Below are 16592 nucleotides of genomic sequence, written 5' to 3'. Positions count from 1 at the left end.
GTGAGCACTATTGTTTAGTTTACTAGACATCAATATTGTTTTATAAGATGTATTATTAATATTAAGTTAGATCCAACAGTTTTTTAATATGACCTCTATAAAAGCTTTCGCGTGGGAGTTGTAAAAAGGACCAACTGAACTTTTTCCCTGGCTAAGGTGTAAACAACAAAAAATAGTAAATATAAAAGTAAATTAAGTTGGAAAAAACGATTTTACAAGAGATAAATTAATTAAATAGTTATTCTAACTGTGCTAATGAATATTTCTGACCAAATATCAGATAAAGGTTATATACAGTGTTAATTCTATCAAAATGTACTTCTGAAATTTATATTTTGCATTGGTTAAATAATGTGGCTGAATATGAAATGGGCTATCATATAAAAGTGCAAATTATTTAATTTTATTAAATAAATGCACTGGATATAATTTTTGTAAATAATTTTCATTTTTGTAAAATTTTCAAATATTATTGTTCTCTCCTCAGTCCTAAGCTTTTCTTATCTTAAAATTAAAACTTAGCGATTGAACCTGTTTGCTCCCTGTCCGTCCCATTTTAACCTGTCTATGGAGTAAAAAGAACCAGGAGACAATTTTTGATTAACAGTCTAAAACACATTTCTACAAGACTAAATTAACTGGCAGTTTTACTGAACCTAGTCAGATAGTTGTTCGTTTCATATGCGTCATTTATTGTTATATAATTGGTTTGATTTTCGCAATAAAATTGCTCAAAGGCAAATTGGACCTTTGTGCCCCGCACTACCTTACGCCGTAAAGGCAATCCAGCGGTCAACCACTCATCTTTCTTAATAGGCTTATATATTTTGCAGCAATGCCCACTAAAGGCAATTTTCAGTTGAGATTATATTTGAGATTTATAAACCCAAGACGAAATTTGATATCGCACTGCTTGATATCGAGCAGGCCGAGATTGGATTCGAACCCGGGACTAGTTTACATTAGCCCATGTTCTAAACCATTAAAACAGTTCATATATATTATCAATTTCTCAAAGTTATATAGGTTTCTCAACTTATAAATATAATCAAAAGCTACAAGAAACGGATGTTTACAATTTTTGTATTTTAATAAGTATAATTAATTAAAGTAAAAATAAAGTGAAAAATGTAAGTGACATATTGCCTTCAGGCAAGTTTTATGATTCAGATAAAATTTTCATTCTGTTTATTTTATGTTTTCTCAAAGTTTGAATTCATTCTGTTTCGTTCAACACCTGTGTTTGTGTGTTTTGAATGAACATAAGTGTTGTGTGTCAAAAATTAGACCTCTTCGGACATTTTCTCAAAAACGAGTTAAACAATGATTGCAATCAATTTCATGAAACTCGGTATGGACTTATATTGATTAGTTTTGTACAACAATTCTATATAATTAGCGCATAAGTGCACAATTTTGGTCAACGTTTTCGCCAAAAACCTGAACCGATTTTCCAAATTCTAAAGTTGTTCGAAAGATATAAGATGAGAATCGTAATGATTACTTTTTGGTTAAAGATCGATGAAGAACGATGTTATTTCTTTCTTGAAAGTTTTTTTGACAATTTTAAAATTCAATATCCAAAAATATTGCAGGTCTACGGAAAGTGGTATAATCACAAAAATTCATTGAAGTTCAAAATAACTGACTTTATTTTCTACCAAGGCGTTGAAAATTTTATCGTCACACCATATACAAATCTGCCTGAAAACAAAATGCTACTGACACCTAGGTTTCATATAACAAATATTGTATGACTAAAAATTGGTACGGAATGAATCGCCTAATCATTAATTTTCTGCGTTCCTCTTAATATTAAAAAAAAACTTTTTTATGTGTGGCTGTTATACAATATAATTGCAAAATTCTCAGAAGAAGAAACGAACAAGATGAGAATGCAACCACTGCAACAATAAAAGTCTGACGCTAAAAGGCCATGAATATTTTTTTATAGAAATTGCATTACATTACAATAAAAAAACATTAAACGGCTATAGAGAAATCTCATTGTTAACGAATAATAATAGGTCGAGGATTGTAAGCTTTGGAAATATTAGGTCCACAATCAGATTTGTTATAATAGTAAGACAACACAAATTAACCAAATAAAAAAATAAGAAATTAAATATAAACAAACATATCACACAATGAATCACGTACATACAAAATCAAGATTCATTAAAATTATTTGTATCTGCTCAAATACAAGAAATCGATCTATCAAATCAATAATACTGTCTAATGAATCTGTTGGAGCCATTTTTTGCTAATCCAACAACGAAAGCTTTCTAAATTTTCTTATATACAAAATATGTTGTTTGTTTCAAATCTTTTTAATATTTTGATTTAGTTAATATTTTAATAAAGAGTCAGACATGACCTCTTGATAATTTCTCTATTTAAAAAAATTAATAATAAAATATAAATAAGATTTTTTTCATTAAATTGGTTTTTATATAAATATGTAGGAGCCCAAGAAGATAACATATTTTGAAAAATATGAAAACTTTTTTAACAACTACGCAACTACGTTCCGGAAACTTATAGGTAACACAATTATATATTTATGGGTGGACATGCCGTGGCTTAGTGATAAGAGCTTTGCCCTTGCAACCAAAGAGTTCCAGATTCGGTACCCTGGCAAATAGTAGTGATACCCGTTTTTATTTGAAAATATAGTTATAGAACATATCAAGTAAAAATAGCTCATAAACCGGCAGTGCTACCACAAATTATTAATATTGACCCTTTCCACTCGTTTGCCGCCGGTTAAGGCTAAAGGTTAATATATTGATAGTATTATTATTAAAATTAAATTATTATTATTATTAAAACATAGAAAGGTCAACCAGGTCTAACAACGCAAAATTGTTAAGAAGAAGGTTATGTAATTATGTTTCTATCATCCAAAACTAAAAACCTCCTTTTGAAAATAAAATTAATTTTTCATTTATAATTTTTTTTACGATTTGGGGACATGGGATGTCTCAGCCTTCGGGGAATATTTAATTTGAATAAACAATTTTTTATACCAATTACTCACTTTATTTATTTAAATAAAAACACTTATTTGATAATTGAGTTGAATTAAAGACAATTGAATAATTAAATAATTGAATAAATAATTTTTTAGTTTTAATCTGAAAGCTCACTAAAAATAAATGTGTACATTTAACAAAAATTAAAATTGCTAATACCTCAAGCTATCATTGTTTACTGTTGTGGGTACAATGGAAAATTAAAACTTTCAAAATTATTTTTCTACCCTGATTTTTCGTTTTTCAAATGGTATATTCGTTGTTAATGTATTTTTCTTTTTAAACAATTTTCGATTGTAATCTCCGTATCCCTTTGCGCTCGAATATTACCTGAAATTCATAAAAATTTATATTACTTTTGCAATGTACGAGTGGAAACGGTTAAATGTATACTTATACATAAATTCTAAAAAATGTTACAAGCATGTCTTCGGCTAATATGCTAGTCATTAACTACATATACCATGTTGACCCTTCTGCTTTCAGAATCCTGGAAAACTGTGCCTTGACCAGCACTGCTCAACCTGTGAGAACTACGTCACGATGTTGGAAATGAGAATGTTCGAATGAAAAAAATAAGACAACAGAACCGCGACACAGAATCGTTAGGATTACACACAGCAAAGAGCAGAACAATGGGGAAAATCAAAGTAAAAGTCCATTAACGCGCAAAAAGACGCTGGTGCAGGCGTAGACTCGGCCCAAAGACAAACAAAATAATCAACGTACCGTAAATCAATTAGTTATGTTACGACAACGACACAATGTACGGCTTTCATTTGCATGGGACACATTTTTTTCACATAGAACTTGACACCGATACATTTTCGGGTTTCCGTACCAAATCTTTGTTTTTATTCAAGCCAAAGAAAACTCTTTCTTACTAGAAAAACAGAACAAATTGAATGATAAATCCCATTTTTTCAGATTTACCTATTCAGTATAATTTATATTGGCGTTTCCCATGGCTTGGTATCTAGAGATACCCACCAATGCAATGCCAAGTAGTAGTGACATCGGTTTTTACTTGAAAATATATAGCAATATGTTTCCTATTGAATGACACGTTGTTGAATCGAGTTAGAGGTCAAGATGCCAAAAAAAACTCTTTTTTACTAGAGAAACACAACAAATTGAATGATAAATCCCATTTTTTCATATTTTCCTATTCAGTATAAATTATATTAGCGTTTCCCATGGCTTTTTATCTAGAGATGCTCACCGATGCAATGCCAAGCAGTAGTGACATCGGTTTTTACTTGAAAATATACATAGCAATACGTTTTCTAGTGAAAATAAACCACCCTGTCATTGTTAAGTCAAGTCATCAGTATAAGAAATAACTTAGTAATAAAATATGTATACAAAATAGAGATGGGCTAAACTTCTGACAAGTCATATAGTTAGGAAATATGAGCACAACAGCTCATAAGATTCTTAAGTTTTGATTGCTGCTTAAACAAATCAAAAATAGTAATTATTTCAAGATCGTGCACCTTTGTAATCAAACTAACTCAATAGCAAAACACAAAAGTATATCAATTGCAACTTGTCTTCGTTTTTTTTTTCTAAGATTAAATATGATGTTCAATGAAGCTTCATAATTTCTATTTAATATAATTCAATTTGATTTTTATGTAGCCAAAACAGTGTAGTTGTCCGTAAAAAATTATTTTGAAGCATTTGATTTGAACTATTTTTAGCTGAATCTTCAGATATTTGCATTTTATACGGATATTCACTAAAGTAAGAGTTATTCCCGCATCAAAAATGTACGTCATAAATATATTTTACTGAATAACTTAAATATTAACTTAAAAATATTTATTAAACATATAAATTCTTGAATTAGAAGTTGATATAATTATAAATAATTATATCATGAGTTGAGTTATGATCGGGCGTTAATAAAAGTTTTATAAATTTTTATGAAGTTCATTTAATATACGTTTCGGTTAACTTACTAGCCTTCATGTAGTGGAAAATAAAGTTCTATTCTATGATACTAAATACACTTTAAATTAATGATATATTAATAGACATTTACGATACTTTATTAATTGTGACTTTTTTAATTATGTTTTTTAGTAATTATGTTATTTTCATTCAGTGCACATTTCTAATGAAGTATAAATATTTGTTTGGCATTAGGATATCAATCTTTATTTTCCGCTGAATGAGTGCTAGGATGTTAGCCAAAACGTATAAATATTAATTGAAATTTATATAATAAAAAATCGCTAAAAATCGATGAATGAGAAACAACTCGAATACAGTGTCAAGCTTTTTAACAAAGGATGCTAATTAGCTGCTACTTATTCGATTTATAATTGGACATAATTTTCCAACTAACTTTTCAATTGGACCCATATTTTTGATCTACATTGTCAGGTAAAAAAGGATATCGCTACTGCATGTTATTAGATTTTCCAGAGCAAAGTTAGAACTCACAACCCCGTTTACACGAGTCCGCGACCTTAACCATTGCACCATAAAACAACCTACTTGAAAATATTGATAGCATAATTTTTAAGTGAGAATAACCATTACCCAGCATCAATAAAACATTCATAGGTGTTGCAGAAATTGTCATAGTTCTGTAAAAATTTATCATATAGACTCAGAACAACCGTTGGGATAGCCACCTATAAAGTCACATCTTGTAATAAGTTGTTATAAGAACTCACTAAAAAATAAAAATAAAAATAAAATAAAAATATAACATTTTAAAATAAATATCATATATGAATATAATGTTAAATGTGATAACTGATAGTTACCCCATATAGAGACAGTGCTGCTGATGACCGCAGTACAGATAAGCTCAACGTGATGAAAATAATTCCTATTCAAAAAATATATTATTTTACAAACCCAATAAACAATATCGTAATTACTAATGATCAAATAGTATCAAATTTCAAAGTTGGAAATTTACAACATCCGACAGCGTAAAATAGAAGCATATAACAGGGCGCACTTCATTTGCGCTGCCGTTCGTTTCATTAGATGATTCCGCATTGTGGAAATATCATGTTTCCTTTATTTCCAGAACATGTTACTCTGAAACACTGTAACAGTGTTGTGAAAATAGTACTATACAAAGTGTTATCTCAGATTGTATGATGTTGATACAACTTTCTCAAACCAATAAAAATTTACATTTCGAACGCGGATGCTACCATCACTTTTATAAATCTCACAAATGTATAATGTGAGAGATTCACTTATAAATTGATGCAAAAATCATAAATCTTTGAAGATTTTCTAGAGGAAAGGAGACATAAATTTAATCAGGTTTAACAATAATTATAAATTACCAACTAGGTCTAGGATTCTTTGAATTCTGTATAAGCATCGGTGGTTCAGTGGTAGAATGCTCGCCTGCCACGCGGGCGGCGCGGGTTCGATTCCCGGCCGATGCAAAGTTTTTTTTTTGTGTTTTACGAAAAATTGAATTTTATTAGTGGTAAATGGCATCGTGCTTTAAGGCAAATTGCTGGAACTTACTATAAAGTAATTTCAATTTTTAAAAGCTTTATTATTTTGAGAAAATTAGTTTTTTTTAGAGAATTTTGATTTACAATTTGAAAAACTGACTTTTTGGGAAAATTTTTAATTTTTTGAAAATCATGAAATTCCTTGAAAACTTTGGAACACATTCCTAAATGCAAAGTTTTTTTTTTGTGTTTTACGAAAAATTGAATTTTATTAGTGGTAAATGGCATCGTGCTTTAAGGCAAATTGCTGGAACTTACTATAAAGTAATTTCAATTTTTAAAAGCTTTATTATTTTGAGAAAATTAGTTTTTTTTAGAGAATTTTGATTTACAATTTGAAAAACTGACTTTTTGGGAAAATTTTTAATTTTTTGAAAATCATGAAATTCCTTGAAAACTTTGGAACACATTCCTTTCGTTTGATTCATACTGTCGATAATGTCGAGGTCATTTTTTTAATTATGTATATAAATAAACTTTACATTAAAAATCTTAGTAGGGACCCATAGAAATAAAAACAAATATTATACTTATTAAAATCTCTATAAAATATATCATAATTTGTTGTTGTATATGACAAATAAAAATCTATTACCAACCAACATCATGTGTTTTACCTTTTTTTCTGGATCTTCAAAACAGGTTGACCTGTCTTCCCCAAAATTTAATCAGTTCTTTATTTCGTCAATACAAGTGAAATGTTTTTTAAATCATTCAACAAATAGGATGCTCCATTCTATCAAAAAGTCAATTGCAATTTTTTGCACTTTATGCCTCGTATCTTTGAAACGGTCAGACCTGCCTTTGCCAAAAACTAATCAGCACATCTCCGTGTCAATACGAATTGATGTTTCTAAGAAGAAAATTTAATTTGCTTCAAAATTTTAAAGCATTTAAAAATTTTAAATTGCTATACGGGAAGTTCCAGCAATTTTCCTTAAGGCACGATGCCATGCACCAGTAATTAAAATAATACTTTTCAAAAAATGCAAAAAAAAATATGCATCGGCCGGGAATCGAACCCGGGCCGCCCGCGTGGCAGGCGAGCATTCTACCACTGAACCACCGATGCTTACGTAAATCACCTCGCCGATCTGGACCTAGTTGATAATTTATTATATGTTTTCAAATAAATTTTTATTGGAAGCTTTGCCTAATCTAAAATTTTTATATTTTTTATAAATTATTCACGGCTTTTTCAAATGTACTACTTATCTCAGCGGTCTCATATAGCAGATTAAAACCTTATAAAATGAAAGAAAGCTCTATGGGTCAAATGACCCGGCGTGGTAGATAACGGAATACATTAAATATTACTCAAAATTATCAACAAAGAAAAATCAATTTAACAATATATTGATTAGTACGAGAAGTTTCGAACAACCAAGTTTCAAAAATTACATTATAGATGCAATTTGAACTCAAAGTTCAACACGGGTCATTTGACCCGCCTTTGGTATGATTAGTGTTAAACCATGAACATTATCACTGTGCAAAGTTTCTTTAAAATCGTCAAAAAAAAAAATTCAACAACTAATTACGAAGAAACGGCCTGTCTAATCTTCACCAAACACTAATCAGCACGATTCTTAACAAAATGACTTGAAATGCCAAGAAAAAACAATATTAGCAAATCGGGTTTTCTGGATAGATAATGACTGTCATAATTTGTGGTGATCTAAATTATTATTTTCGTTTAGTTTTTTTTTTCTAATTAAATATTTGGTATTCTTTTCCACTAATATGGTTGCTGTGAAGTAACATTTTCATTGATTATGTTTTCATTTGTATTTGTATCTTGATGTGTGTTTTGTTGCAATGAGGAAGAATAAAATTGGAATTCGAAACGTATGGATCAATTTATTTTAGTTTAAGAAACAAATTTTAGTGATGGATGAAGGCCTGTTTATACTATTTAAATTAATTAATAGTATATATATACATATATATATATATATATATATTAGGTTGTCAAATATCTCCCTTCCGCTTTTTTGCTCTTGGTTTATAATACAAAAAGGCGGAAGGGAGATATTTGACAACCTTATATATATATATATATATATATATATATATACTATTAATTAATTTAAATCGGTTTTATATGTAATTAAATTTAACCAACCCAGCAAAACAGTAACTTAATAAAGTGTTCTCCCCATATATATTAATTAAACAATTTTCAAAAATATTTTATTCGTCTAGTATAAAAATACAATCAGCAATTCTCTCTATAAACGACTGTGATTGTAATTCATACATGAAACGAATAGTATAATTTTTTAAAAATTTCTACCAAAAAAAATAATAATCTGCATATTCTGCTATGTTTCCGTACACAGGTGCGTCTGAACGTTGCAAAAACAAACGGACCATATTCAGGTTGAGCGAATTTAATTTCAAACGATAAATAAAAAGAAAATCATTGCCATTCGTAAAAAATATAAATTCTGTTTTATTAAAAATCAGTCATTGCCGTTATTATGGAACAAATGGCTGACGGCCATAGAAAAAGAACTATGAAACAATATATATAAAGGAATGATAACAAAAGTTATGAATTGATATTTTTTCAATTATTTTTATTTTCAATATTAAAGATTATTTAAAAACAGCATTTTACTATGTAAATAAAATAAAATATTATTAAAATATTTGAATAATAAATACAAGAAATTATAGCACATGTAAAAACTGTACTTAATTATTATTTATATTTTTTTCTATACAAAACATTTTTTATTTAACAGCGAATGAAACTTTTTTTATGTGTAGATAATATATATTAAACATGTAGTGTAGAACGGGGCTTAAAGGTAAAAAGGTCCATCACAGATATCTCAAAAATAAGTAAAGTTAGAATTTTTTTCACAGGGGACAAAAAATATATGACCAGCACTCAGCATATATATTTAATATGTAGTTTAGAGCGGGGCTTCAAGGTCCGCCGGTAAAAAGGTCCACCACAATTATCTAAAAAATGAGTTAAATTAGAATTTTTTTCACAACAATATTCGAAAGTAGGCGGCAAAAAATGTATAACAAGCCCTCGCCTTGATTTTTACGCTATGAGGAGATAAAAGGCAATATTTGAAAATCCGTAGCAAAAGTATTTTCATTCGTTGTTAGTTTTTGTGAGCACTGTTGTTTAGTTTACAAGACCTTAATATAATTTTTAGGTATAGGCTGTTTAATTGTTTTGCAAAATATATACTTAATATTAAATTTGGTTTAACAGTTTATTTATATAACCTCTATAAAAGCTTACACGTGGTTGAGGTAAAAAGAGCCAACTAAACTTTTACCCTTGCAAAGGGGTTCAAACAATATAAAATAGTAAAGCAAGTTAAGTTTAAAATGGCAATATTAGAAGAAACAAAATAAATAAAAAAATATTCCAACTCTGCTGCAGAATATTTCTGACAAAATACCAGATCTAGGTTATATACAGTGTTATCTTTGTAAAAAATAAACTCATGAAATTTATATTTTGCATTAATTGAATAATGTAGATATTATATCGTAAAATTTATTTTGAATTAAAAATAAGACATTAGACTTTTTGCCTCCCGGCCGTGTCCCATTATGTTTAGCCTGTGGTGCAAACAAAAGACATTTCTACTTTCTACAAAAATGAATTAGCTGGGAGTTTTCTGAACATAGTCAGATAGTATTTTTTTTCCTTTTAGTTTACAAGACCTTATTATAATTTTTAAGTACAGTGGTACCTCGACTTACAAGTGAGCCGAGTTAAAAGTGTTTCGAGATACGAGTCTCGAACAAATAAGAGTTTTTTTTTAGAAAAATATTTAGTTGTTTTTGTTGCCATATATTTGGTTTGTATAAACAATAAGGTTTCTCAATGTCAAATTGGACCTTGGTGCCCCGCCCTACCCTACATGTATATGTATATATATATATATATATATATATATATATATATATATATTGTATTTTTCGGCGTTGACACTTATTCTTGAAAGAAAGCAGCAAATTAGTCAAATAAAATAACATTAAATAATAAAAGATATTTATTCTACACGTTTTGACATTAGATATGTCATCATTCAGCAGTCTTGGTACAATATCCATAACTAATAAGTTTATAAAAAATCCAATATCAGCGATGAAACATAAAGCATTCTATTAAAGTGCAATATAAATGTGATCTCCGAATTCCGAAAAAGTTCGCCTGTGATTGCAATAAATGTCACTTCACATAGAACTAATATGTATGTATGTATGGTATAAAAGAAAAACGTTACGTTCGAACAAAATGCATTAAGAAAGTTTCGAACAATGATTAAAGGAAAAATCCTATAGAACTTATTTTCACGAAAAACTTTTCATTCAAGATTTTGCGTAATGGATTCGTTTCCAATCCCAGTATTGACTTATCTGCTTTTGAAAAATTCATTGTACGGGAACATAAATTTAATTATTCGAGAAAGTTTTGATTTTAAAGTATTCACCCTTAACAAAATTACGCGTTTTTATCGGGATAAGCGGTGACAATAAATAAGTTCGAAAAGATACGATACGACTTTTAAGACATTTCATATTCAAGGATAAAATTATTGAAGAAGTTTGGTTTATTTCTTTAAGAATTATATACAAAAAACACCTAAGTGATATTTGTTCTGCCTGAAATATCTGAAGGTAGTCTTTACGAAAAAATAGCCTGGCGAATCTTTACCGGAAACAAGTTGGTATGGTGGTAACTGGATATCTTGCAAACCTTCAATTTTCAAGATCAGATTCAGGATTTATAAAACCAAAATTCAATTAAGATATAATTTAGTACATTAATATAAGGTGAACCACTGGGTTTTCCTTCTAAAATTCTATTTTATTTGTCAAATTAATTACTCATTGTCTTTCTGTATAGATAGATTGTAATTTATAAGAAAAAAAGATTCAGGATTTATGAGGCAAACGCTGAAAAAATATTTTGCACTTTCATATTTTTGAAATTGGTGCAGCCAATTTTGAAAAAATATCAATAAAATGCGAATTTTGGGTCAAATCACGCATATACTTTTCCAATTTTGGTGTTCAAAATCGACTGACTAATACACAAATGAAAAAATGTAGCACCAAAAACAATTGATAATAAATAATACTCTATCTTAATCCACTGTCTTTTGGTTGTTAACTTTTCAAAAAGTTTAATAAAAACACACCCCAAAACTCTGCTACTTATAAAAAATTCTTATAAAAAAAAGAGTGCGCGTAAGGTTCACACGCGATTGAAGTAAAACTTATTTGTTACTGCACAAGACGGCATTTAAGTAAAAATAAATACATCATCATATAACAATTTTGAACAGTGTTTATTAGTAGTAATATGGTAACACTCGTGATGCACACATTTATTAGTATCAATCATTATACACATTTATATAATGATAAATTATAAATTATATATTTATAATAGTATTAAAAATATGTATAATATTTAAAAACAATAATGTAATTAAAGTCATAGTTCAAATATGATATGATCGGTTTGTCATTGTAATTAGCATTTAGAAATTAACCTTCATTAGAGAAATGAAGTAATTGCTGATTAATAAATTCTATAATATTAGTTCAAACAGTGAATTGTGTTAAACAACGCCTAAACAAATATTGTTTTCGCAACTTCACTCATCATGTACTTGTGTTTGAACTTCATGTAATTAAAATTAACATACATTCATTGACTGCTTGTATTTTTTTCACTTTTTCGCTGGCGAAATAATCTCATACTTTGAACAGCTGTAAAATCTGTCTTGCCTAAAAAATATTTTTCATTTTAATAACTTAACAACAATTTTGAGGTAAATATTCTCTACTGATAACTTCTACTTATTTATTCCATTTATTTATTAAATTTTCGTTATAAATATTAGATGTACACAAAAGATTGTACTAAATAAAAAAAAAACTTAACCATACACTGATTGCATTTGACTTTTCTCGTTTGATTGTTTCCCTTACCAAATCCTACTTTTCTCTACAATAACAGAGCTTAGTTTAGCATGTAATTTACATGTAAATGCAAACAATAATATGCTTGCTCTCTACTCGAATACACATTATATTGATTACATTACTGAGACGATCGCATTCAATAATGTTTTGATTTAAGTGTGCGGTGTGTGATGTTCTAACTCAATTAAATCTTGTTGCTTTGAACGTACGGTTAAACATCGCTTAGAATAACACGATGGCTAGGAGAAGTTTTGCTAAATCACTTATGAACTAGGTGTAAGTTCGATTTTGCCTTAGAGCAAATTGCAGGAAGTTCCCGATATGTGTGAATCATCAACTTGATATTCAATAAGTGATTATCCAAAATTTTAATGATTTTTTAAAAATAATGTACCGATTCTGCCGCATAATAGACCAATGTTATGGCAAGGCTATGCTATGAAGAACTTTCCATACTGAATATTGACAAAAGCCATATGGTTACTGTGCAGTCAGGCCATTTTCTCAGGTTGTCAGATAGAAAACCTAACCTAGAAATCGCACAAATGTCAAAAAAACGATCTTAGGTAACAGGGTCCTTCTGACCCAGCTTCATAACATACAAGTGACGTTGCAGTTTATGTGTAAAACGCCTGAATGCACAGCCAATACATGACATTTTGACAGTATTCAGTAGCATAATGCATGGAAGTTGGAGCGTAACATGGCCTTGCCATAACATTGGTCTGTTGTGCGGCAAAATCGGCTCAAAAATCTCTTTTCGTAGGCCCATAATACTTTAGGATGTTCGTTTGATTCAGGAACTCTATCATTATGCAAAGTTCCGTTGAATTTGTAACAAAGATCTACAATTTTGAGTGCAGTTCCCAACTGACTAGATCAGAATTTTTGGCGAAAAGATTGACATTTTTTTACACTTATTTGTTAATTATAAAAAACATGAGTCCTTAGCAAATCGGATTTTCTGGAGAATCTTCTTCGGGGAGTTAATAAATAATGAAAAAAGCATATCATGAGAAAAACGTATTAACTATGAGAGAGATTGTAATTAATTAGGAACTCACAGAAGAAATCAATTTCTAAATTTTCTTTCCAAGTATGTCATTTGTCACCAATATGGTACTAAAAGTAGACTTGTAAATAATTTGAATAAATTATGGATAATCAAAATAAGTCAGGTTTATCCACACACGAAATAATAAGTGCAGCCCAATTAACTATTAAGTCATGATTGTTTTTTTTAGAAAAACAATCAGAATTATTCTTACAATTAGTGTTCTATGAGCAGTTGTGATGAAATTGCTATAACCTAGTATTATTAGAAGGCAACCCAGAGATTCCTTTCTCTTTGTGATGAGATTATTATTTGACATTTATGTATTATATATCATAAATTATTCAGGAACGCCCTGACAGGCTATTTTTACTTGAAAACATTTTTGGGTCCATATTTTCAAGTAAAAGCAAATATCACTACTGCTTGATATTATGTTATACGCAGCGCGGGATTTTAGCCTGCAATCTAGCAAGGCCAAGACTCTAATCACTTGCGCCACGTACTATTTAGTAATAAATGTTATTTTTTACATTTGCACGTTTTAATGATTTATAGAATTTTTAGAACCAAGAACATTTTTAGGCCTTATATGGAAGAAAACTTCAATTATTAAACTTTAAATTAAATCATACCATTTCTAATAAATAGCATTCATAAAAACAAATATTTGTTTCTATTTTGTATAAAAAACAAGCACAAAATTTAAAGAAAACGAACTATTTCTGATTATTCTTGCTATTTCGTTGAAGTAGTATACTTGACTTGAAACATGTTTTTCTAAGTACATATTTGCATATTTACATAAATAATCCAAAATTTGCAAAATGTTAATATGAAAATCAATTTTAAATATGTTATGATATGACATTATTGTATATTATCATACTGTATACTGACTCAAAGTACTGTAATTGAAATGATAAAGATGATTGATTATTACGCATTAATAATTCTTTTTTCCTAAATCTTTAAAATACAACAAAGATAAAAGTCTTTGTCTGAGTCGCATATTTTAAAATGCAGAATAAAATTTTACAAAAAAAATTCTTTAAAATTCCACCAGCTACCTAACTATCTGTTAATCCAGATCAATATAAAACCAGTAATTCATACATACTAGAACAGTGTCATCTACCATACAATCGTGACAAATCCACAAAAACCTATTATTTTCCTCCTATAAATGTTGCCAGCCCCTGAACGATCCATCAAAATCGTAATTAGGGTTGTGCTGGTTATGTTTGATGTCAAATTGGTAATCAATTAATGGATAGATATTAATGGCAAATGGCAAATCATCAAAAATGAATTCGTGATGGGCAATGAAAATCATGATGCTCCGATTCTATGGAAGTCGTTAAATAATCATTAATTGTAACAGAACGTTTAATTAGTAATTGCATTGTCCGTTTGTAATATATTGTTTATGGCTAGTTGCTTTAAACATGTTGATTCGAAATCTATCATATTGACGACAGTCAATTTCATCATTTGACTAACCACAGCTTGTTGAATTAATTTTGATAATAAATTAATAAAAAAATAGGTTGCAAATATTGATCCACACCATTTTTTCAACTCTAGTTTCATGTATATTATTTTTATTTACAGACAAACTTTTTTTTGAAAAAATAGAACAGATTATGATGACAACATAAGAATTTTAGTAAGTAAGTAGTTTAGGTAGAAGAATTTCAATTCGAATAATAAATTCGAAGAAAAATTCGTTCGACATATTACTGATTTCATACAAATATGTGCAGTTGAAATAAACTATATTATATTAAAATACATTAAGAATAAAAATATTTTTATGAACTTACATTATAATGCAGAAACGATTATGTAGATTTGTCTTTGAAAATTGGAAACTCGTCTTTTGCCTGCAAACAAAAAATACATTTTATTAATACATTTTAATCTAAATAATCTGAATTACAAGAAGTAAAGAGAAAAATGCCATTATATATATATATATATATATATATATTGTAAGGGGTATGCACCCATTCGTAATAATTATAAATAATTATTATTATATAACGGTCAGAATACAACGCAGTTGTAGTGAATTACTCATGCTACTACATTGTATGAAAAAAATCCTTTCCAAAACACAAACTACGCAGTAACAACTAAGTAAAACATTGAGTTGCACTATACAATGACATTGAACAAGTCGTAAAATAATGTTATCTAGGATTACAAAGCCACATTGCGGGCGAGCTGATAAAAAGGCTCGCATTAGACCATCGGAGTCAGTCGTACTTTAGTTTTCAATAAGTTCAGATCAATATGAGTCAGTCGTCATTTAGTTTTCATAAAGTTCAGATCAACATGAGTCAGTCGTGCTTTAGTTAGCAATGGAGTCTTATTCACGTTCAGTTGTTAAGTTAAGTTATAAAACAAAACAAATTGCTAGTAATTTATGTACTACTAATGTCTAACTTACAGCAAAAGAACAAACAAAGTGATCTATCAGTATACAAGTAACAGTTAATATTAAAATAAATCGAGCAAAAAAATTCTTTTGACTCTTTACTGAACAATAATGAAAACTTGTTCGAACGAACATACTTCATCGTTCTCCCTTTGGTCCTTATCTCAAAACCAGTATAATTTAGCCTGTTAGTTTATTATGACGACTATTAATACCGCAACCTGATTCAACCGTACCCTACTGATTGATTAATACAAATTTCGTCAGATACAAAAATGTATTTTTATGTCCTTTACCCAGCCCTGTCGTGTAATTCGAAATAAAATTCATTGCCGGTGGTCTGCGCTTTGCCGCATTCTATGAACGCATTGTCTTCCACTCTACATTAAATATCGATAAAACAATCATTTTTAAAATACGGCATCGCTCGCTAATATTTTTATGGATTCGGACTGTCTTGCCCATTTGTATTTCGCATTATTCTCGATTACATTCTAGAATAATGTTTCACTATGTATAATACACATTTTTATTCGATTACATGCCCGAAATTGAGTATTATAAATACCTAACTTGAGAAC

The 16592-nt window shown here is 29.0% G+C and overlaps 1 long non-coding RNA gene and 2 other non-coding genes across 3 annotated transcripts in view; 1 reads left to right on the top strand and 2 right to left on the bottom strand.

Annotated features, from left to right (window-relative positions):
* The window catches only part of LOC113378115, a 212406-nt gene extending 196953 nt beyond the window's left edge, over positions 1-15453 (bottom strand). The window contains exon 1 of the long non-coding RNA XR_003367141.1: positions 15395-15453. This is a non-coding gene — a long non-coding RNA (uncharacterized LOC113378115). The remainder of the gene's footprint in view (positions 1-15394) is intronic.
* Positions 6393-6463, top strand: Trnag-gcc. Its single transcript has one exon. It is a non-coding gene; the product is annotated as a tRNA-Gly (tRNA).
* Positions 7540-7610, bottom strand: Trnag-gcc. Its single transcript has one exon. It is a non-coding gene; the product is annotated as a tRNA-Gly (tRNA).
* Positions 15454-16592: the final 1139 nt, after the last annotated feature.

The sequence above is a fragment of the Ctenocephalides felis genome, unplaced genomic scaffold, assembly GCF_003426905.1.
Source record: "Ctenocephalides felis isolate EL2017-DRISC unplaced genomic scaffold, ASM342690v1 CF-g0.4_SCAFFOLD_01886, whole genome shotgun sequence".
Classification (NCBI taxonomy): Eukaryota; Metazoa; Arthropoda; class Insecta; order Siphonaptera; family Pulicidae; genus Ctenocephalides; species Ctenocephalides felis.
This window is presented reverse-complemented; position numbering and strand designations above follow the sequence as displayed.